Raw genomic sequence first — 23,567 nt, 5'->3', positions numbered from 1 at the left:
TAATCACAGAAAGTGCTACTAAGTTGGGGTATTATTCTTCAACGGATGGCAACTAATTTGATATGACTGTGGGAATGACCAGAATGGCTCCCCTTACAAGATACATTTCTGATGTTCTTTTTCTGAAGTTAATTGAACTTTGTTAGAGTATCAAGTTATTGGGAACCACACATTGCCTGCTTGCTCTATTAAGTTTGCATGTATTTACAATAGGTTACAATAGTTGTCTAGAAACTCTATATAGAATGAGTGCTGTATGAAGTTTGCTTGTCTGTAACTGCTGTTTTTGCATCGGAAAAGACTCAAGTCTAGTAGACCATTCAAATAATTGGGCCTTTAAGGCAGAGAACCAAAACTCCTCTCAATCCTAATGTTTTGAATGTGTGAAATAGTTTCTCTTGATTAAAATGACGAACCTTAGGTAAAGGCAGAGCACTCGTCAAGCTTAAGTACCTGAGTCGTTCACAGCACAGCATTTATCGACGTGGGAGTGGTTGTGGTTGCTGAACATGAACCAATCTTAAGTTCTTCCTGGGAGTTGAGGGCAGCTCCTTGTTCTAAGAAATACTCAGGAACATGTCTCTAGAGGAAGATGGACTTCATGGAATCAACAGTAAGGGATCATTTGGTGGGCAGGTCATGTACATGTCTTTAAAATTGGTTGGGATCGGTACCTTAACAATGGCATTGGCTTGTCCTTATAACAGAGTAAGTGCTAGTTGTTGGGGTAGCCTGCTGTGATTTTTACATCTGTTATTCATACACATTGTGTTTGTCATGTGCTTCTAAATTCCACTATTACATTGCTTTAAATTGAAGCCTTGATTGATTTCAATGTTCTTCAGTGCTTGTCTTTGGGGCAGTGTGATCTGTCTGTTCCTTCTCTATATTTGACCAGTGTTAGCAATCTTCTTTGCATTTTACACTGCCTGTAGTAAATGTACCTGCATTTAGGTGCAATGTTTGCACTGAGAGTCCCAACTAAATCTATCTTTGGATCGTTGCGATCGGTACCCTAACAATGGCATTGGCTTGTCCTTATAACAGAGTAAGTGCTACTTGTTGGGGTAGTCTTCTGTGACTTTTACATCTGTCATTCATACACATGTCATTTGTCATGGGCCTCTAAATCCCACACTTACATTACCTTAAAGTGAAGTGTTGATTGATTTCAATGTTCACAAGTGCTTCTCTTTGGGGCAGTGTGATCTGTGTGTGTTCTTTCTCTATAATTTACTCTGGTCAATTTCCTCCGTATCAAGTTCATTGAGAATTATCCTTCAACTTGAGTGACTCTCTTTCCTCTAATCACAGAAAGTGCTACTAAGTTGGGGTATTATTCTTCAACGGATGGCAACTAATTTGATATGATTGTGGGAATGACCAGAATGGCTCCCCTTACAAGACACATTTCTGATGTTCTTTTCTGAAGTTAATTGAACTTTGTTAGAGTATCAAGTTATTGTGAACCACACATTGCCTGCATGCTCTATTAAGTTTGCATGTATTTACAATAGGTTACAATAGTTGTCTAGAAACTCTATATAGAATGAGTGCTGTATGAAGTTTGTTTGTCTGTAACTGCTGTTTTTGCATCGGAAAAGACTCAAGTCTAGTAGACCATTCAAATAATTGGGCCTTTAAGGCAGAGAACCAAAACTCCTCTCAATCCTAATGTTTTGAATGTGTGAAATAGTTTCTCTTGATTAAAATGACGAACCTTAGGTAAAGGCAGAGCACTCGTCAAGCTTAAGTACCTGAGTCGTTCACAGCACAGCATTTATCGACGTGGGAGTGGTTGTGGTTGCTGAACATGAACCAATCTTAAGTTCTTCCTGGGAGTTGAGGGCAGCTCCTTGTTCTAAGAAATACTCAGGAACATGTCTCTAGAGGAAGATGGACTTCATGGAATCAACAGTAAGGGATCATTTGGTGGGCAGGTCATGTACATGTCTTTAAAATTGGTTGGGATTGGTACCTTAACAATGGCATTGGCTTGTCCTTATAACAGAGTAAGTGCTACTTGTTGGGGTAGCCTGCTGTGATTTTTACATCTGTTATTCATACACATTGTGTTTGTCATGTGCTTCTAAATTCCACTATTACATTGCTTTAAATTGAAGCCTTGATTGATTTCAATGTTCTTCAGTGCTTGTCTTTGGGGCAGTGTGATCTGTCTGTTCCTTTTCTATATTTGACCTGTGTTAGCAATCTTCTTTGCATTTGACACTGCCTGTAGTAAATATACCTGCATTTAGGTGCAATGTGTGCACTGAGAGTTCCAGCTAAATCTATCTTTGGATTGTTGCGATCGGTACCCTAACAATGGCATTGGCTTGTCCTTATAACAGAGTAAGTGCTACTTGTTGGGGTAGTCTTCAGTGACTTTTACATCTGTTATTCATACACATTGTGTTTGTCATGTGCTTCTAAATTCCACTATTGCATTGCTTTAAATTGAAGCCTTGATTGATTTCAATGTTCTTCAGTGCTTGTCTTTGGGGCAGTGTGATCTGTCTGTTCCTTCTCTATATTTGACCAGTGTTAGCAATCTTCTTTGCATTTTACACTGCCTGTAGTAAATGTACCTGCATTTAGGTGCAATGTTTGCACTGAGAGTCCCAGCTAAATCTATCTTTGGATTGTTGCGATCGGTACCCTGACAATGGCATTGGCTTGTCCTTATAACAGAGTAAGTGCTATTTGTTGGGGTAGTCTTCTGTGACTTTTACATCTGTTATTCATACACATTGTGTTTGTCATGGCCCACTAAATCCCACACTTACATTACCTTAAAGTGAAGTGTTGATTGATTTCAATGTTCACAAGTGCTTCTCTTTGGGGCAGTGTGATCTGTGTCTGTTCTTTCTCTATAATTTACTCTGGTCAATTTCCTCCGTATCAAGTTCATTGAGAATTATCCTTCAACTTGAGTGACTCTCTTTCCTCTAATCACAGAAAGTGCTACTAAGTTGGGGTATTATTCTTCAACGGATGGCAACTAATTTGATATGACTGTGGGAATGACCAGAATGGCTCCCCTTACAAGACACATTTCTGATGTTCTTTTTCTGAAGTTAATTGAACTTTGTTAGAGTATCAAGTTATTGTGAACCACACATTGCCTGCATGCTCTATTAAGTTTGCATGTATTTACAATAGGTTACAATAGTTGTCTAGAAACTCTATATAGAATGAGTGCTGTATGAAGTTTGTTTGTCTGTAACTGCTGTTTTTGCATCGGAAAAGACTCAAGTCTAGTAGACCATTCAAATAATTGGGCCTTTAAGGCAGAGAACCAAAACTCCTCTCAGTCCTAATGTTTTGAATGTGTGAAATAGTTTCTCTTGATTAAAATGACGAACCTTAGGTAAAGGCAGAGCACTCGTCAAGCTTAAGTACCTGAGTCGTTCACAGCACAGCATTTATCGACGTGGGAGTGGTTGTGGTTGCTGAACATGAACCAATCTTAAGTTCTTCCTGGGAGTTGAGGGCAGCTCCTTGTTCTAAGAAATACTCAGGAACATGTCTCTAGAGGAAGATGGACTTCATGGAATCAACAGTAAGGGATCATTTGGTGGGCAGGTCATGTACATGTCTTTAAAATTGGTTGGGATCGGTACCTTAACAATGGCATTGGCTTGTCCTTATAACAGAGTAAGTGCTACTTGTTGGGGTAGCCTGCTGTGATTTTTACATCTGTTATTCATACACATTGTGTTTGTCATGTGCTTCTAAATTCCACTATTACATTGCTTTAAATTGAAGCCTTGATTGATTTCAATGTTCTTCAGTGCTTGTCTTTGGGGCAGTGTGATCTGTCTGTTCCTTTTCTATATTTGACCTGTGTTAGCAATCTTCTTTGCATTTGACACTGCCTGTAGTAAATATACCTGCATTTAGGTGCAATGTGTGCACTGAGAGTTCCAGCTAAATCTATCTTTGGATTGTTGCGATCGGTACCCTAACAATGGCATTGGCTTGTCCTTATAACAGAGTAAGTGCTACTTGTTGGGGTAGTCTTCAGTGACTTTTACATCTGTTATTCATACACATTGTGTTTGTCATGTGCTTCTAAATTCCACTATTGCATTGCTTTAAATTGAAGCCTTGATTGATTTCAATGTTCTTCAGTGCTTGTCTTTGGGGCAGTGTGATCTGTCTGTTCCTTCTCTATATTTGACCAGTGTTAGCAATCTTCTTTGCATTTTACACTGCCTGTAGTAAATGTACCTGCATTTAGGTGCAATGTTTGCACTGAGAGTCCCAACTAAATCTATCTTTGGATCGTTGCGATCGGTACCCTAACAATGGCATTGGCTTGTCCTTATAACAGAGTAAGTGCTATTTGTTGGGGTAGTCTTCTGTGACTTTTACATCTGTCATTCATACACATGTCATTTGTCATGGGCCTCTAAATCCCACACTTACATGACCTTACAGTGAAGCCTTGATTGATTTCAATGTTCTTCAGTGCTTGTCTTTGAGGCAGTGTGATCTGTCTATTCCTTCTCTATATTTGACCAGTGTTAGCAATCTTCTTTGCATTTTACACTGCCTGTAGTAAATGTACCTGCATTTAGGTGCAATGTTTGCACGGAGAGTCCCAACCAAATCTGTCTTTGGATTGTTGCGATCGGTACCCTAACAATGGCATTGACTTGTCCTTATAAAAGAGTAAGTGCTACTTGTTGGGGTAGTCTTCTGTGACTTTTACATCTGTTATTCATACACATTGTGTTTGTCATGTGCTTCTAAATTCCACTATTGCATTGCTTTAAATTGAAGCCTTGATTGATTTCAATGTTCTTCAGTGCTTGTCTTTGGGGCAGTGTGATCTGTCTGTTCCTTCTCTATATTTGACCAGTGTTAGCAATCTTCTTTGCATTTTACACTGCCTGTAGTAAATGTACCTGCATTTAGGTGCAATGTTTGCACTGAGAGTCCCAACTAAATCTATCTTTGGATCGTTGCGATCGGTACCCTAACAATGGCATTGGCTTGTCCTTATAACAGAGTAAGTGCTACTTGTTGGAGTAGTCTTCTGTGACTTTTACATCTGTCATTCATACACATGTCATTTGTCATGGGCCTCTAAATCCCACGCTTACACGACCTTACAGTGAAGCCTTGATTGATTTCAATGTTCTTCAGTGCTTGTCTTTTCGGCAGTGTGATCTGTCTATTCCTTCTCTATATTTGACCAGTGTTAGCAATCTTCTTTGCATTTTACACTGCCTGTAGTAAATGTACCTGCATTTAGGTGCAATGTTTGCACTGAGAGTCCCAACTAAATCTATCTTTGGATCGTTGCGATCGGTACCCTAACAATGGCATTGGCTTGTCCTTATAACAGAGTAAGTGCTACTTGTTGGGGTAGTCTTCTGTGACTTTTACATCTGTTATTCATACACATTGTGTTTGTCATGTGCTTCTAAATTCCACTATTGCATTGCTTTAAATTGAAGCCTTGATTGATTTCAATGTTCTTCAGTGCTTGTCTTTGGGGCAGTGTGATCTGTCTGTTCCTTCTCTATATTTGACCAGTGTTAGCAATCTTCTTTGCATTTTACACTGCCTGTAGTAAATGTACCTGCATTTAGGTGCAATGTTTGCACGGAGAGTCCCAACCAAATCTGTCTTTGGATTGTTGCGATCGGTACCCTAACAATGGCATTGACTTGTCCTTATAAAAGAGTAAGTGCTACTTGTTGGGGTAGTCTTTTGTGACTTTTACATCTGTTATTCATACACATTGTGTTTGTCATGGCCCACTAAATCCCACACTTACATTACCTTAAAGTGAAGCGTTGATTGATTTCAATGTTCACAAGTGCTTCTCTTTGGGGTAGTGTGATCTGTGTCTGTTCGTTCTCTATAATTTACTCTGGTCAATTTCCTCCATATCAAGTTCATTGAGAATTATCCTTCAACTTGAGTGACTCTCTTTCCTCTAATCACAGAAAGTGCTATTGAGTTGGGGTATTACTCTTCAACGGATGGCAACTAATTTGATATGACTGTGGGAATGACCAGAATGGCTCCCCTTACAAGATACATTTCTGATGTTCTTTTTCTGAAGTTAATTGAACTTTGTTAGAGTATCAAGTTATTGGGTACCACACATTGCCTGCATGCTCTATTAAGTTTGCATGTATTTACAATAGGTTACAATAGTTGTCTAGAAACTCTATATAGAATGAGTGCTGTATGAAGTTTGCTTGTCTGTAACTGCTGTTTTTGCATCGGAAAAGACTCAAGTCTAGTAGACCATTCAAATAATTGGGCCTTTAAGGCAGAGAACCAAACCTCCTCTCAATCCTAATGTTTTGAATGTGTGAAATAGCTTTTCTTGATTAAAATGACGAACCTTAGGGAAAGGCAGAGCACTCGTCAAGCTTAAGTACCTGAGTCGTTCACAGCACAGCATTTATCGACGTGGGAGTGGTTGGGTTGCTGAACATGAACCAATCTTAAGTTCTTCCTGGGAGTTGAGGGCAGCTCCTTCTTCTAAGAAATACTCAGGAACATGTCTCTAGAGGAAGATGGACTTCATGGAATCAACAGTAAGGGATCATTTGGTGGGCAGGTCATGTACATGTCTTTAAAATTTGTTGGGATCAGTACCCTAACAATGGCATTGGCTTGTCCTTATAACAGAGTAAGTGCTACTTGTTGGGGTAGCCTGTTGTGATTTTTACATCTATTATTCATACACATTGTGTTTGTCATGTGCTTCTAAATTCCACTATTACATTGCTTTAAATTGAAGCCTTGATTGATTTCAATGTTCTTCAGTGCTTGTCTTTGGGGCAGTGTGATCTGTCTGTTCCTTTTCTATATTTGACCTGTGTTAGCAATCTTCTTTGCATTTTACACTGCCTGTAGTAAATGTACCTGCATTTAGGTGCAATGTGTGCACTGAGAGTCCCAACTAAATCTATCTTTGGATCGTTGCGATCGGTACCCTAACAATGGCATTGGCTTGTCCTTATAACAGAGTAAGTGCTACTTGTTGGGGTAGTCTTCTGTGACTTTTACATCTGTTATTCATACACATTTTGTTTGTCATGTGCTTCTAAATTCCACTATTATATTACTTTAAATTGAAGCCTTGATTGATTTCAATGTTCTTCAGTGCTTGTCTTTGGGGCAGTGTGATCGGTCTGTTCCTTTTCTATATTTGACCTGTGTTAGCAATCTTCTTTGCATTTTACACTGCCTGTAGTAAATGTACCTGCATTTAGGTGCAATGTTTGCACTGAGAGTCCCAACTAAATCTATCTTTGGATCGTTGCGATCGGTACCCTAACAATGGCATTGGCTTGTCCTTATAACAGAGTAAGTGCTACTTGTTGGGGTAGTCTTCTGTGACTTTTACATCTGTTATTCATACACATTGTGTTTGTCATGTGCTTCTAAATTCCACTATTGCATTGCTTTAAATTGAAGCCTTGATTGATTTCAATGTTCTTCAGTGCTTGTCTTTGGGGCAGTGTGATCTGTCTGTTCCTTCTCTATATTTGACCAGTGTTAGCAATCTTCTTTGCATTTTACACTGCCTGTAGTAAATGTACCTGCATTTAGGTGCAATGTTTGCACGGAGAGTCCCAACCAAATCTGTCTTTGGATTGTTGCGATCGGTACCCTAACAATGGCATTGACTTGTCCTTATAAAAGAGTAAGTGCTACTTGTTGGGGTAGTCTTTTGTGACTTTTACATCTGTTATTCATACACATTGTGTTTGTCATGGCCCACTAAATCCCACACTTACATTACCTTAAAGTGAAGCGTTGATTGATTTCAATGTTCACAAGTGCTTCTCTTTGGGGTAGTGTGATCTGTGTCTGTTCGTTCTCTATAATTTACTCTGGTCAATTTCCTCCATATCAAGTTCATTGAGAATTATCCTTCAACTTGAGTGACTCTCTTTCCTCTAATCACAGAAAGTGCTATTGAGTTGGGGTATTATTCTTCAACGGATGGCAACTAATTTGATATGACTGTGGGAATGACCAGAATGGCTCCCCTTACAAGATACATTTCTGATGTTCTTTTTCTGAAGTTAATTGAACTTTGTTAGAGTATCAAGTTATTGGGTACCACACATTGCCTGCATGCTCTATTAAGTTTGCATGTATTTACAATAGGTTACAATAGTTGTCTAGAAACTCTATATAGAATGAGTGCTGTATGAAGTTTGCTTGTCTGTAACTGCTGTTTTTGCATCGGAAAAGACTCAAGTCTAGTAGACCATTCAAATAATTGGGCCTTTAAGGCAGAGAACCAAACCTCCTCTCAATCCTAATGTTTTGAATGTGTGAAATAGCTTTTCTTGATTAAAATGACGAACCTTAGGGAAAGGCAGAGCACTCGTCAAGCTTAAGTACCTGAGTCGTTCACAGCACAGCATTTATCGACGTGGGAGTGGTTGGGTTGCTGAACATGAACCAATCTTAAGTTCTTCCTGGGAGTTGAGGGCAGCTCCTTCTTCTAAGAAATACTCAGGAACATGTCTCTAGAGGAAGATGGACTTCATGGAATCAACAGTAAGGGATCATTTGGTGGGCAGGTCATGTACATGTCTTTAAAATTTGTTGGGATCAGTACCCTAACAATGGCATTGGCTTGTCCTTATAACAGAGTAAGTGCTACTTGTTGGGGTAGCCTGTTGTGATTTTTACATCTATTATTCATACACATTGTGTTTGTCATGTGCTTCTAAATTCCACTATTACATTGCTTTAAATTGAAGCCTTGATTGATTTCAATGTTCTTCAGTGCTTGTCTTTGGGGCAGTGTGATCTGTCTGTTCCTTTTCTATATTTGACCTGTGTTAGCAATCTTCTTTGCATTTTACACTGCCTGTAGTAAATGTACCTGCATTTAGGTGCAATGTGTGCACTGAGAGTCCCAACTAAATCTATCTTTGGATCGTTGCGATCGGTACCCTAACAATGGCATTGGCTTGTCCTTATAACAGAGTAAGTGCTACTTGTTGGGGTAGTCTTCTGTGACTTTTACATCTGTTATTCATACACATTTTGTTTGTCATGTGCTTCTAAATTCCACTATTATATTACTTTAAATTGAAGCCTTGATTGATTTCAATGTTCTTCAGTGCTTGTCTTTGGGGCAGTGTGATCGGTCTGTTCCTTTTCTATATTTGACCTGTGTTAGCAATCTTCTTTGCATTTTACACTGCCTGTAGTAAATGTACCTGCATTTAGGTGCAATGTTTGCACTGAGAGTCCCAACTAAATCTATCTTTGGATCGTTGCGATCGGTACCCTAACAATGGCATTGGCTTGTCCTTATAACAGAGTAAGTGCTACTTGTTGGAGTAGTCTTCTGTGACTTTTACATCTGTCATTCATACACATGTCATTTGTCATGGGCCTCTAAATCCCACGCTTACACGACCTTACAGTGAAGCCTTGATTGATTTCAATGTTCTTCAGTGCTTGTCTTTTCGGCAGTGTGATCTGTCTATTCCTTCTCTATATTTGACCAGTGTTAGCAATCTTCTTTGCATTTTACACTGCCTGTAGTAAATGTACCTGCATTTAGGTGCAATGTTTGCACTGAGAGTCCCAACTAAATCTATCTTTGGATCGTTGCGATCGGTACCCTAACAATGGCATTGGCTTGTCCTTATAACAGAGTAAGTGCTACTTGTTGGGGTAGTCTTCTGTGACTTTTACATCTGTCATTCATACACATGTCATTTGTCATGGGCCTCTAAATCCCACACTTACATTACCTTAAAGTGAAGTGTTGATTGATTTCAATGTTCACAAGTGCTTCTCTTTGGGGCAGTGTGATCTGTGTCTGTTCTTTTCTATAATTTACTCTGGTCAATTTCCTCCGTATCAAGTTCATTGAGAATTATCCTTCAACTTGAGTGACTCTCTTTCCTCTAATCACAGAAAGTGCTACTAAGTTGGGGTATTATTCTTCAACGGATGGCAACTAATTTGATATGACTGTGGGAATGACCAGAATGGCTCCCCTTACAAGATACATTTCTGATGTTCTTTTTCTGAAGTTAATTGAACTTTGTTAGAGTATCAAGTTATTGGGAACCACACATTGCCTGCTTGCTCTATTAAGTTTGCATGTATTTACAATAGGTTACAATAGTTGTCTAGAAACTCTATATAGAATGAGTGCTGTATGAAGTTTGCTTGTCTGTAACTGCTGTTTTTGCATCGGAAAAGACTCAAGTCTAGTAGACCATTCAAATAATTGGGCCTTTAAGGCAGAGAACCAAAACTCCTCTCAATCCTAATGTTTTGAATGTGTGAAATAGTTTCTCTTGATTAAAATGACGAACCTTAGGTAAAGGCAGAGCACTCGTCAAGCTTAAGTACCTGAGTCGTTCACAGCACAGCATTTATCGACGTGGGAGTGGTTGTGGTTGCTGAACATGAACCAATCTTAAGTTCTTCCTGGGAGTTGAGGGCAGCTCCTTGTTCTAAGAAATACTCAGGAACATGTCTCTAGAGGAAGATGGACTTCATGGAATCAACAGTAAGGGATCATTTGGTGGGCAGGTCATGTACATGTCTTTAAAATTGGTTGGGATCGGTACCTTAACAATGGCATTGGCTTGTCCTTATAACAGAGTAAGTGCTAGTTGTTGGGGTAGCCTGCTGTGATTTTTACATCTGTTATTCATACACATTGTGTTTGTCATGTGCTTCTAAATTCCACTATTACATTGCTTTAAATTGAAGCCTTGATTGATTTCAATGTTCTTCAGTGCTTGTCTTTGGGGCAGTGTGATCTGTCTGTTCCTTCTCTATATTTGACCAGTGTTAGCAATCTTCTTTGCATTTTACACTGCCTGTAGTAAATGTACCTGCATTTAGGTGCAATGTTTGCACTGAGAGTCCCAACTAAATCTATCTTTGGATCGTTGCGATCGGTACCCTAACAATGGCATTGGCTTGTCCTTATAACAGAGTAAGTGCTACTTGTTGGGGTAGTCTTCTGTGACTTTTACATCTGTCATTCATACACATGTCATTTGTCATGGGCCTCTAAATCCCACACTTACATTACCTTAAAGTGAAGTGTTGATTGATTTCAATGTTCACAAGTGCTTCTCTTTGGGGCAGTGTGATCTGTGTGTGTTCTTTCTCTATAATTTACTCTGGTCAATTTCCTCCGTATCAAGTTCATTGAGAATTATCCTTCAACTTGAGTGACTCTCTTTCCTCTAATCACAGAAAGTGCTACTAAGTTGGGGTATTATTCTTCAACGGATGGCAACTAATTTGATATGATTGTGGGAATGACCAGAATGGCTCCCCTTACAAGACACATTTCTGATGTTCTTTTCTGAAGTTAATTGAACTTTGTTAGAGTATCAAGTTATTGTGAACCACACATTGCCTGCATGCTCTATTAAGTTTGCATGTATTTACAATAGGTTACAATAGTTGTCTAGAAACTCTATATAGAATGAGTGCTGTATGAAGTTTGTTTGTCTGTAACTGCTGTTTTTGCATCGGAAAAGACTCAAGTCTAGTAGACCATTCAAATAATTGGGCCTTTAAGGCAGAGAACCAAAACTCCTCTCAATCCTAATGTTTTGAATGTGTGAAATAGTTTCTCTTGATTAAAATGACGAACCTTAGGTAAAGGCAGAGCACTCGTCAAGCTTAAGTACCTGAGTCGTTCACAGCACAGCATTTATCGACGTGGGAGTGGTTGTGGTTGCTGAACATGAACCAATCTTAAGTTCTTCCTGGGAGTTGAGGGCAGCTCCTTGTTCTAAGAAATACTCAGGAACATGTCTCTAGAGGAAGATGGACTTCATGGAATCAACAGTAAGGGATCATTTGGTGGGCAGGTCATGTACATGTCTTTAAAATTGGTTGGGATTGGTACCTTAACAATGGCATTGGCTTGTCCTTATAACAGAGTAAGTGCTACTTGTTGGGGTAGCCTGCTGTGATTTTTACATCTGTTATTCATACACATTGTGTTTGTCATGTGCTTCTAAATTCCACTATTACATTGCTTTAAATTGAAGCCTTGATTGATTTCAATGTTCTTCAGTGCTTGTCTTTGGGGCAGTGTGATCTGTCTGTTCCTTTTCTATATTTGACCTGTGTTAGCAATCTTCTTTGCATTTGACACTGCCTGTAGTAAATATACCTGCATTTAGGTGCAATGTGTGCACTGAGAGTTCCAGCTAAATCTATCTTTGGATTGTTGCGATCGGTACCCTAACAATGGCATTGGCTTGTCCTTATAACAGAGTAAGTGCTACTTGTTGGGGTAGTCTTCAGTGACTTTTACATCTGTTATTCATACACATTGTGTTTGTCATGTGCTTCTAAATTCCACTATTGCATTGCTTTAAATTGAAGCCTTGATTGATTTCAATGTTCTTCAGTGCTTGTCTTTGGGGCAGTGTGATCTGTCTGTTCCTTCTCTATATTTGACCAGTGTTAGCAATCTTCTTTGCATTTTACACTGCCTGTAGTAAATGTACCTGCATTTAGGTGCAATGTTTGCACTGAGAGTCCCAGCTAAATCTATCTTTGGATTGTTGCGATCGGTACCCTGACAATGGCATTGGCTTGTCCTTATAACAGAGTAAGTGCTATTTGTTGGGGTAGTCTTCTGTGACTTTTACATCTGTTATTCATACACATTGTGTTTGTCATGGCCCACTAAATCCCACACTTACATTACCTTAAAGTGAAGTGTTGATTGATTTCAATGTTCACAAGTGCTTCTCTTTGGGGCAGTGTGATCTGTGTCTGTTCTTTCTCTATAATTTACTCTGGTCAATTTCCTCCGTATCAAGTTCATTGAGAATTATCCTTCAACTTGAGTGACTCTCTTTCCTCTAATCACAGAAAGTGCTACTAAGTTGGGGTATTATTCTTCAACGGATGGCAACTAATTTGATATGACTGTGGGAATGACCAGAATGGCTCCCCTTACAAGACACATTTCTGATGTTCTTTTTCTGAAGTTAATTGAACTTTGTTAGAGTATCAAGTTATTGTGAACCACACATTGCCTGCATGCTCTATTAAGTTTGCATGTATTTACAATAGGTTACAATAGTTGTCTAGAAACTCTATATAGAATGAGTGCTGTATGAAGTTTGTTTGTCTGTAACTGCTGTTTTTGCATCGGAAAAGACTCAAGTCTAGTAGACCATTCAAATAATTGGGCCTTTAAGGCAGAGAACCAAAACTCCTCTCAGTCCTAATGTTTTGAATGTGTGAAATAGTTTCTCTTGATTAAAATGACGAACCTTAGGTAAAGGCAGAGCACTCGTCAAGCTTAAGTACCTGAGTCGTTCACAGCACAGCATTTATCGACGTGGGAGTGGTTGTGGTTGCTGAACATGAACCAATCTTAAGTTCTTCCTGGGAGTTGAGGGCAGCTCCTTGTTCTAAGAAATACTCAGGAACATGTCTCTAGAGGAAGATGGACTTCATGGAATCAACATTAAGGGATCATTTGGTGGGCAGGTCATGTACATGTCTTTAAAATTGGTTGGGATCGGTACCTTAACAATGGCATTGGCTTGTCCTTATAACAGAGCAAGTGCTACTTGTTGGGGTAGACTTCTGTGACTTTTACATCTGTTATTCATACACATTTTGTTTGTCATGTGCTTCTAAATTCCACTATTATATTGCTTTAAATTGAATCCTTGATTGATTTCAATGTTCTTCAGTGCTTGTCTTTGGGGCAGTGTGATCTGTCTGTTCATTTTCTATATTTGACCTGTGTTAGCAATCTTCTTTGCATTTGACACTGCCTGTAGTAAATATACCTGCATTTAGGTGCAATGTGTGCACTGAGAGTTCCAACTAAATCTGTTTTTGGATTGTTGCGATCGGTACCATAACAATGGCATTGGCTTGTCCTTATAACAGAGTAAGTGCTACTTGTTGGGGTAGTCTTCAGTGACTTTTACATCTGTTATTCATACACATTGTGTTTATCATGTGCTTCTAAATTCCATTACTATATTACTTTAAATTGAAGCCTTGATTGATTTAAATGTTCTTCACTGCTTGTCTTTGGGGCAGTGTGATCTGTCTGTTCCTTCTCTATATTTGACCTGTGTTAGCAATCTTCTTTGCATTTTACACTGCCTGTAGTAAATGTACCTGCATTTAGGTGCAATGTTTGCAGTGAGAGTCCCAACTAAATCTATCTTTGGATCGTTGCGATCGGTACCCTAACAATGGCATTGGCTTGTCCTTATAACAGAGTAAGTGCTACTTGTTGGGGTAGTCTTCTGTGACTTTTACATCTGTCATTCATACACATGTCATTTGTCATGGGCCTCTAAATCCCACACTTACATGACCTTACAGTTAAGCCTTGATTGATTTCAATGTTCTTCAGTGCTTGTCTTTGAGGCAGTGTGATCTGTCTGTTCCTTCTCTATATTTGACCAGTGTTAGCAATCTTCTTTGCATTTGACAATGCCTGTAGTAAATATACCTGTATTTGGTGCAATGTTTGCACTGAGAGTCCCAGCTAAATCTATCTTTGGATTGTTGCGATCGGTACCCTGACAATGGCATTGGCTTGTCCTTATAACAGAGTAAGTGCTATTTGTTGGGGTAGTCTTCTGTGACTTTTACATCTGTTATTCATACACATTGTGTTTGTCATGGCCCACTAAATCCCACACTTACATTACCTTAAAGTGAAGTGTTGATTGATTTCAATGTTCACAAGTGCTTCTCTTTGGGGCAGTGTGATCTGTGTCTGTTCTTTCTCTATAATTTACTCTGGTCAATGTCCTCCGTATCAAGTTCATTGAGAATTATCCTTCAACTTGAGTGACTCTCTTTCCTCTAATCACAGAAAGTGCTACTAAGTTGGGGTATTATTCTTCAACGGATGGCAACTAATTTGATATGACTGTGGGAATGACCAGAATGGCTCCCCTTACAAGACACATTTCTGATGTTCTTTTTCTGAAGTTAATTGAACTTTGTTAGAGTATCAAGTTATTGTGAACCACACATTGCCTGCATGCTCTATTAAGTTTGCATGTATTTACAATAGGTTACAATAGTTGTCTAGAAACTCTATATAGAATGAGTGCTGTATGAAGTTTGTTTGTCTGTAACTGCTGTTTTTGCATCGGAAAAGACTCAAGTCTAGTAGACCATTCAAATAATTGGGCCTTTAAGGCAGAGAACCAAAACTCCTCTCAGTCCTAATGTTTTGAATGTGTGAAATAGTTTCTCTTGATTAAAATGACGAACCTTAGGTAAAGGCAGAGCACTCGTCAAGCTTAAGTACCTGAGTCGTTCACAGCACAGCATTTATCGACGTGGGAGTGGTTGTGGTTGCTGAACATGAACCAATCTTAAGTTCTTCCTGGGAGTTGAGGGCAGCTCCTTGTTCTAAGAAATACTCAGGAACATGTCTCTAGAGGAAGATGGACTTCATGGAATCAACATTAAGGGATCATTTGGTGGGCAGGTCATGTACATGTCTTTAAAATTGGTTGGGATCGGTACCTTAACAATGGCATTGGCTTGTCCTTATAACAGAGTAAGTGCTACTTGTTGGGGTAGACTTCTGTGACTTTTACATCTGTTATTCAAACACATTTTGTTTGTCATGTGCTTCTAAATTCCACTATTATATTACTTTAAATTGAATCCTTGATTGATTTCAATGTTCTTCAGTGCTTGTCTTTGGGGCAGTGTGATCTGTCTGTTCATTTTCTATATTTGACCTGTGTTAGCAATCTTTTTTGCATTTGACACTGCCTGTAGTAAATATACCTGCATTTAGGTGCAATGTGTGCACTGAGAGTTCCAACTAAATCTGTTTTTGGATTGTTGCGATCGGTACCATAACAATGGCATTGGCTTGTCCTTATAACAGAGTAAGTGCTACTTGTTGGGGTAGTCTTCAGTGACTTTTACATCTGTTATTCATACACATTGTGTTTATCATGTGCTTCTAAATTCCATTACTATATTACTTTAAATTGAAGCCTTGATTGATTTCAATGTTCTTCACTGCTTGTCTTTGGGGCAGTGTGATCTGTCTGTTCCTTCTCTATATTTGACCTGTGTTAGCAATCTTCTTTGCATTTTACACTGCCTGTAGTAAATGTACCTGCATTTAGGTGCAATGTTTGCAGTGAGAGTCCCAACTAAATCTATCTTTGGATCGTTGCGATCGGTACCCTAACAATGGCATTGGCTTGTCCTTATAACAGAGTAAGTGCTACTTGTTGGGGTAGTCTTCTGTGACTTTTACATCTGTCATTCATACACATGTCATTTGTCATGGGCCTCTAAATCCCACACTTACATGACCTTACAGTGAAGCCTTGATTGATTTCAATGTTCTTCAGTGCTTGTCTTTGGGGCAGTGTGATCTGTCTGTTCCTTCTCTATATTTGACCAGTGTTAGCAATCTTCTTTGCATTTGACAATGCCTGTAGTAAATATACCTGTATTTGGTGCAATGTTTGCACTGAGAGTCCCAGCTAAATCTATCTTTGGATTGTTGCGATCGGTACCCTGACAATGGCATTGGCTTGTCCTTATAACAGAGTAAGTGCTATTTGTTGGGGTAGTCTTCAGTGACTTTTACATCTGTTATTCATACACATTGTGTTTGTCATGGCCCACTAAATCCCACACTTACATTACCTTAAAGTGAAGTGTTGATTGATTTCAATGTTCACAAGTGCTTCTCTTTGGGGCAGTGTGATCTGTGTCTGTTCTTTCTCTATAATTTACTCTGGTCAATTTCCTCCGTATCAAGTTCATTGAGAATTATCCTTCAACTTGAGTGACTCTCTTTCCTCTAATCACAGAAAGTGCTACTAAGTTGGGGTATTATTCTTCAACGGATGGCAACTAATTTGATATGACTGTGGGAATGACCAGAATGGCTCCCCTTACAAGACACATTTCTGATGTTCTTTTCTGAAGTTAATTGAACTTTGTTAGAGTATCAAGTTATTGTGAACCACACATTGCCTGCATGCTCTATTAAGTTTGCATGTATTTACAATAGGTTACAATAGTTGTCTAGAAACTCTATATAGAATGAGTGCTGTATGAAGTTTGTTTGTCTGTAACTGCTGTTTTTGCATCGGAAAAGACTCAAGTCTAGTAGACCATTCAAATAATTGGGCCTTTAAGGCAGAGAACCAAAACTCCTCTCAATCCTAATGTTTTGAATGTGTGAAATATTTTCTCTTGATTAAAATGACGAACCTTAGGTAAAGGCAGAGCACTCGTCAAGCTTAAGTACCTGAGTCGTTCACAGCACAGCATTTATCGACGTGGGAGTGGTTGTGGTTGCTGAACATGAACCAATCTTAAGTTCTTCCTGGGAGTTGAGGGCAGCTCCTTGTTCTAAGAAATACTCAGGAACATGTCTCTAGAGGAAGATGGACTTCATGGAATCAACAGTAAGGGATCATTTGGTGGGCAGGTCATGTACATGTCTTTAAAATTGGTTGGGATCGGTACCTTAACAATGGCATTGGCTTGTCCTTATAACAGAGTAAGTGCTACTTGTTGGGGTAGCCTGCTGTGATTTTTACATCTGTTATTCATACACATTGTGTTTGTCATGTGCTTCTAAATTCCACTATTACATTGCTTTAAATTGAAGCCTTGATTGATTTCAATGTTCTTCAGTGCTTGTCTTTGGGGCAGTGTGATCTGTCTGTTCCTTTTCTATATTTGACCAGTGTTAGCAATCTTCTTTGCATTTGACACTGCCTGTAGTAAATATACCTGCATTTAGGTGCAATGTGTGCACTGAGAGTTCCAGCTAAATCTATCTTTGGATTGTTGCGATCGGTACCCTAACAATGGCATTGGCTTGTCCTTATAACAGAGTAAGTGCTACTTGTTGGGGTAGTCTTCAGTGACTTTTACATCTGTTATTCATACACATTGTGTTTGTCATGTGCTTCTAAATTCCACTATTGCATTGCTTTAAATTGAAGCCTTGATTGATTTCAATGTTCTTCAGTGCTTGTCTTTGGGGCAGTGTGATCTGTCTGTTCCTTCTCTATATTTGACCAGTGTTAGCAATCTTCTTTGCATTTTACACTGCCTGTAGTAAATGTACCTGCATTTAGGTGCAATGTTTGCACTGAGAGTCCCAACTAAATCTATCTTTGGATCGTTGCGATCGGTACCCTAACAATGGCATTGGCTTGTCCTTATAACAGAGTAAGTGCTACTTGTTGGGGTAGTCTTCAGTGACTTTTACATCTGTTATTCATACACATTGTGTTTATCATGTGCTTCTAAATTCCACTAGTATATTACTTTAAATTGAAGCCTTGATTGATTTCAATGTTCTTCACTGCTTGTCTTTGGGGCAGTGTGATCTGTCTGTTCCTTCTCTATATTTGACCAGTGTTAGCAATCTTCTTTGCATTTTACACTGCCTGTAGTAAATGTACCTGCATTTAGGTGCAATGTTTGCACTGAGAGTCCCAACTAAATCTATCTTTGGATCGTTGCGATCGGTACCCTAACAATGGCATTGGCTTGTCCTTATAACAGAGTAAGTGCTACTTGTTGGGGTAGTCTTCTGTGACTTTTACATCTGTCATTCATACACATGTCATTTGTCATGGGCCTCTAAATCCCACACTTACATTACCTTAAAGTGAAGTGTTGATTGATTTCAATGTTCACAAGTGCTTCTCTTTGGGGCAGTGTGATCTGTGTGTGTTCTTTCTCTATAATTTACTCTGGTCAATTTCCTCCGTATCAAGTTCATTGAGAATTATCCTTCAACTTGAGTGACTCTCTTTCCTCTAATCACAGAAAGTGCTACTAAGTTGGGGTATTATTCTTCAACGGATGGCAACTAATTTGATATGACTGTGGGAATGACCAGAATGGCTCCCCTTACAAGACACATTTCTGATGTTCTTTTCTGAAGTTAATTGAACTTTGTTAGAGTATCAAGTTATTGTGAACCACACATTGCCTGCATGCTCTATTAAGTTTGCATGTATTTACAATAGGTTACAATAGTTGTCTAGAAACTCTATATAGAATGAGTGCTGTATGAAGTTTGTTTGTCTGTAACTGCTGTTTTTGCATCGGAAAAGACTCAAGTCTAGTAGACCATTCAAATAATTGGGCCTTTAAGGCAGAGAACCAAAACTCCTCTCAATCCTAATGTTTTGAATGTGTGAAATAGTTTCTCTTGATTAAAATGACGAACCTTAGGTAAAGGCAGAGCACTCGTCAAGCTTAAGTACCTGAGTCGTTCACAGCACAGCATTTATCGACGTGGGAGTGGTTGTGGTTGCTGAACATGAACCAATCTTAAGTTCTTCCTGGGAGTTGAGGGCAGCTCCTTGTTCTAAGAAATACTCAGGAACATGTCTCTAGAGGAAGATGGACTTCATGGAATCAACAGTAAGGGATCATTTGGTGGGCAGGTCATGTACATGTCTTTAAAATTGGTTGGGATCGGTACCTTAACAATGGCATTGGCTTGTCCTTATAACAGAGTAAGTGCTACTTGTTGGGGTAGCCTGCTGTGATTTTTACATCTGTTATTCATACACATTGTGTTTGTCATGTGCTTCTAAATTCCACTATTACATTGCTTTAAATTGAAGCCTTGATTGATTTCAATGTTCTTCAGTGCTTGTCTTTGGGGCAGTGTGATCTGTCTGTTCCTTTTCTATATTTGACCTGTGTTAGCAATCTTCTTTGCATTTGACACTGCCTGTAGTAAATATACCTGCATTTAGGTGCAATGTGTGCACTGAGAGTTCCAGCTAAATCTATCTTTGGAATTTTGCGATCGGTACCCTAACAATGGCATTGGCTTGTCCTTATAACAGAGTAAGTGCTACTTGTTGGGGTAGTCTTCAGTGACTTTTACATCTGTTATTCATACACATTGTGTTTGTCATGTGCTTCTAAATTCCACTATTGCATTGCTTTAAATTGAAGCCTTGATTGATTTCAATGTTCTTCAGTGCTTGTCTTTGGGGCAGTGTGATCTGTCTGTTCCTTCTCTATATTTGACCAGTGTTAGCAATCTTCTTTGCATTTTACACTGCCTGTAGTAAATGTACCTGCATTTAGGTGCAATGTTTGCACTGAGAGTCCCAACTAAATCTATCTTTGGATCGTTGCGATCGGTACCCTAACAATGGCATTGGCTTGTCCTTATAACAGAGTAAGTGCTACTTGTTGGGGTAGTCTTCAGTGACTTTTACATCTGTTATTCATACACATTGTGTTTATCATGTGCTTCTAAATTCCACTAGTATATTACTTTAAATTGAAGCCTTGATTGATTTCAATGTTCTTCACTGCTTGTCTTTGGGGCAGTGTGATCTGTCTGTTCCTTCTCTATATTTGACCAGTGTTAGCAATCTTCTTTGCATTTTACACTGCCTGTAGTAAATGTACCTGCATTTAGGTGCAATGTTTGCACTGAGAGTCCCAACTAAATCTATCTTTGGATCGTTGCGATCGGTACCCTAACAATGGCATTGGCTTGTCCTTATAACAGAGTAAGTGCTACTTGTTGGGGTAGTCTTCTGTGACTTTTACATCTGTCATTCATACACATGTCATTTGTCATGGGCCTCTAAATCCCACACTTACATTACCTTAAAGTGAAGTGTTGATTGATTTCAATGTTCACAAGTGCTTCTCTTTGGGGCAGTGTGATCTGTGTGTGTTCTTTCTCTATAATTTACTCTGGTCAATTTCCTCCGTATCAAGTTCATTGAGAATTATCCTTCAACTTGAGTGACTCTCTTTCCTCTAATCACAGAAAGTGCTACTAAGTTGGGGTATTATTCTTCAACGGATGGCAACTAATTTGATATGACTGTGGGAATGACCAGAATGGCTCCCCTTACAAGACACATTTCTGATGTTCTTTTCTGAAGTTAATTGAACTTTGTTAGAGTATCAAGTTATTGTGAACCACACATTGCCTGCATGCTCTATTAAGTTTGCATGTATTTACAATAGGTTACAATAGTTGTCTAGAAACTCTATATAGAATGAGTGCTGTATGAAGTTTGTTTGTCTGTAACTGCTGTTTTTGCATCGGAAAAGACTCAAGTCTAGTAGACCATTCAAATAATTGGGCCTTTAAGGCAGAGAACCAAAACTCCTCTCAATCCTAATGTTTTGAATGTGTGAAATAGTTTCTCTTGATTAAAATGACGAACCTTAGGTAAAGGCAGAGCACTCGTCAAGCTTAAGTACCTGAGTCGTTCACAGCACAGCATTTATCGACGTGGGAGTGGTTGTGGTTGCTGAACATGAACCAATCTTAAGTTCTTCCTGGGAGTTGAGGGCAGCTCCTTGTTCTAAGAAATACTCAGGAACATGTCTCTAGAGGAAGATGGACTTCATGGAATCAACAGTAAGGGATCATTTGGTGGGCAGGTCATGTACATGTCTTTAAAATTGGTTGGGATCGGTACCTTAACAATGGCATTGGCTTGTCCTTATAACAGAGTAAGTGCTACTTGTTGGGGTAGACTTCTGTGACTTTTACATCTGTTATTCATACACATTTTGTTTGTCATGTGCTTCTAAATTCCACTATTATATTACTTTAAATTGAATCCTTGATTGATTTCAATGTTCTTCAGTGCTTGTCTTTGGGGCAGTGTGATCTGTCTGTTCCTTTTCTATATTTGACCTGTGTTAGCAATCTTCTTTGCATTTGACACTGCCTGTAGTAAATATACCTGCATTTAGGTGCAATGTGTGCACTGAGAGTTCCAGCTAAATCTATCTTTGGATTGTTGCGATCGGTACCCTAACAATGGCATTGGCTTGTCCTTATAACAGAGTAAGTGCTACTTGTTGGGGTAGTCTTCAGTGACTTTTACATCTGTTATTCATACACATTGTGTTTGTCATGTGCTTCTAAATTCCACTATTGCATTGCTTTAAATTGAAGCCTTGATTGATTTCAATGTTCTTCAGTGCTTGTCTTTGGGGCAGTGTGATCTGTCTGTTCCTTCTCTATATTTGACCAGTGTTAGCAATCTTCTTTGCATTTTACACTGCCTGTAGTAAATGTACCTGCATTTAGGTGCAATGTTTGCACTGAGAGTCCCAACTAAATCTATCTTTGGATCGTTGCGATCGGTACCCTAACAATGGCATTGGCTTGTCCTTATAACAGAGTAAGTGCTACTTGTTGGGGTAGTCTTCAGTGACTTTTACATCTGTTATTCATACACATTGTGTTTATCATGTGCTTCTAAATTCCACTAGTATATTACTTTAAATTGAAGCCTTGATTGATTTCAATGTTCTTCACTGCTTGTCTTTGGGGCAGTGTGATCTGTCTGTTCCTTCTCTATATTTGACCAGTGTTAGCAATCTTCTTTGCATTTTACACTGCCTGTAGTAAATGTACCTGCATTTAGGTGCAATGTTTGCACTGAGAGTCCCAACTAAATCTATCTTTGGATCGTTGCGATCGGTACCCTAACAATGGCATTGGCTTGTCCTTATAACAGAGTAAGTGCTACTTGTTGGGGTAGTCTTCTGTGACTTTTACATCTGTCATTCATACACATGTCATTTGTCATGGGCCTCTAAATCCCACACTTACATGACCTTACAGTGAAGCCTTGATTGATTTCAATGTTCTTCAGTGCTTGTCTTTGAGGCAGTGTGATCTGTCTATTCCTTCTCTATATTTGACCAGTGTTAGCAATCTTCTTTGCATTTGACACTGCCTGTAGTAAATATACCTGCATTTAGGTGCAATGTGTGCACTGAGAGTTCCAACTAAATCTGTTTTTGGATTGTTGCGATCGGTACCATAACAATGGCATTGGCTTGTCCTTATAACAGAGTAAGTGCTACTTGTTGGGGTAGTCTTCAGTGACTTTTACATCTGTTATTCATACACATTGTGTTTATCATGTGCTTCTAAATTCCACTATTGCATTGCTTTAAATTGAAGCCTTGATTGATTTCAATGTTCTTCAGTGCTTGTCTTTGGGGCAGTGTGATCTGTCTGTTCCTTCTCTATATTTGACCAGTGTTAGCAATCTTCTTTGCATTTTACACTGCCTGTAGTAAATGTACCTGCATTTAGGTGCAATGTTTGCACTGAGAGTCCCAACTAAATCTATCTTAGGATCGTTGCGATCGGTACCCTAACAATGGCATTGGCTTGTCCTTATAACAGAGTAAGTGCTACTTGTTGGGGTAGTCTTCTGTGACTTTTACATCTGTCATTCATACACATGTCATTTGTCATGGGCCTCTAAATCCCACACTTACATTACCTTAAAGTGAAGTGTTGATTGATTTCAATGTTCACAAGTGCTTCTCTTTGGGGCAGTGTGATCTGTGTGTGTTCTTTCTCTATAATTTACTCTGGTCAATTTCCTCCGTATCAAGTTCATTGAGAATTATCCTTCAACTTGAGTGACTCTCTTTCCTCTAATCACAGAAAGTGCTACTAAGTTGGGGTATTATTATTCAACGGATGGCAACTAATTTGATATGACTGTGGGAATGACCAGAATGGCTCCCCTTAC

Source organism: Osmerus mordax, chromosome 7, assembly GCF_038355195.1.
Source record: "Osmerus mordax isolate fOsmMor3 chromosome 7, fOsmMor3.pri, whole genome shotgun sequence".
In the NCBI taxonomy this organism is placed as follows: domain Eukaryota; kingdom Metazoa; phylum Chordata; class Actinopteri; order Osmeriformes; family Osmeridae; genus Osmerus; species Osmerus mordax.
Note: the sequence above shows the minus strand (reverse complement) of the source record.